Consider the following 2097-nt stretch of genomic DNA (forward strand, 5'->3'; position numbering starts at 1 on the left):
GACCAAAGTGCTTCACAAGGTAAAACAAATACGAACAGGTCATAATAAATCAGTATAAGTTAAAAACACAATTACAATAAAAGAAAGTAATATACAGTATATGGCTAAAGAAGTGCAAAGAAGAAAGGACGGGAGTGATGTGTTCATATTTACATGTTTTAGTTAAAAAGCGAGCGGCAGAGTTTTGTACAAGCTGTAAGCGAGCGATGGAAGACTGATTAATTCCGACGTATAATGCATTGCAATAATCGAGCCTAGAGCTCACAAAGGCCTGGATGGCCTTCTCCAGATCACTACGGCAGCAGTGTCTTCACCTTAGAAAGCAGACAGAGCTGAAAGAAGCTTGTTTTCACCACAGAATCAATCTGTTTATCAAGCTTCAAATTGCAGTCAAGTTTTATGCTTTGATTTTTCACCACCTGCATAGAAAAGACAAATTATGGCATGCAATAATAGGTCCTAATGGCAACAAGTAAAGTGAGAAGAGAATAGGCCCCAGAATGGATCCCTGTGGTACGCCAGAGGCCAGAGGGCTTGAAAAAGAGGACAGATCACCTATCATGACAGAAAAAGTTCTGCCTGTTAAATAGGACTTAAACCACTTAAACACAACTCCCTGAAGGCCAACCTGCTGAGCCAGATGAGTGATGAGGACCAGATGGTCCAGTGTCAAAAACTGCTGAAAGTTCCAGAAYCACCAGCAGAACAGGTTTTTTGGCCAAAAGAATATCATTCTGCACTTTAAGTAGTACAGACTCAGTGCTATGACGGGGTCTGAAACCAGACTGATTTTTTTTAGGAAAGATTGTAACTGAATAAAAACAACCCTTTCCAGAACTTTGGATAAAAATGAACCTGAACTTAGACAGCTATTAATAAACGTCAAACAACAAGGTCCAATAGAATCAAAAGACTGTTTGAATATTGCAGTGGGGATGATGTCCACAGTGAACAGATTGTAGATCTCATCTACTAAACTACCTTAACTAGGTGAGGTAGCGACACCAGCTCAAACTGATCAAAGACAGCAGAGGTARTAGGAGGAACACATAACTGGAAAACATTGTGTGTACTGATGATGTTCTGCTTGATAGAGTCAATTTTTTTAACAAAGTAATTAAGAAAATCATCACAGGTTGTGTAGCAGTTTTCAGAAGGATTTATGATAGACTGAATGGTACTAAATGAAATCCTCGGCTGATTACAACTGGTGGAAATTAAATTGGAAAGATATTGAAATTTGGTCTGCTGAACAGCATTTTGACATTTACAAAGGTAGTCTCACATTATGCCCTGGGACACATGAAGCCTGCTGTCCTTTTCTTGGAGATAGCCCTTCACTGTTCCCAACCCTGGTCCTTGGGAATATCCTTTCAGGTCTTTAGATTCTTCAGAAGCTGGGGTTGCTGGTTTTATCCCCCATTCCATCCATCTCAGTCGTTGTGTCTTTCGGCAAGACACTTCACCCACCTTGTCTACTGGTGGTGGTCAGAGGGCACCAGTATGCCCTAGGACAGCTGTGGCTATGTTGCTTACCATAAATGTGTGAATGTGTGTATGAATGGGTGAACGTCTGTAGTGTGAATATACAAGTTCAGGCCATTACCCATTTACGATAATGTTCTTCGARGACCAAGATTAGGAACAAGGACCCCCAAATTTACTAGAATTCTGATCAGATTTGTGAGCTATCAATTATGAGCAGGACCAAGACTAATGTGGAAATGTTACCACCGTAAAACATATTTAAGCTGAGTTGCCTCTAGGCAACATGGCCTTTTTAACCGAGACACACATTTATTTGGTCAATGCTAATTCAGAAGTGGGGAACTCAAAAATGGTACCAACCAACACAAATGTAAAATAGTAGCTACATGAGCCACAGCATTTAATTTTCCTATACACCTTTTCTGCCACGCACATATTTCCTCTACAGAAATATGCATTTTTCACAAATGTTCACCCAAATAACCACATTCAAAACTATGGACCATCTTTATGGGTACTTAATAACTATTTTTAGTCATTTTATGATATGAGATGTCTTTGACTGAGTGGGGGTGAGGATGAGGGTGGGATGGTGCGATTGTGTATGTT

Source organism: Austrofundulus limnaeus, unplaced genomic scaffold (genome assembly GCF_001266775.1).
Source record: "Austrofundulus limnaeus strain Quisiro unplaced genomic scaffold, Austrofundulus_limnaeus-1.0 Scaffold83, whole genome shotgun sequence".
Taxonomy (NCBI): Eukaryota; Metazoa; Chordata; class Actinopteri; order Cyprinodontiformes; family Rivulidae; genus Austrofundulus; species Austrofundulus limnaeus.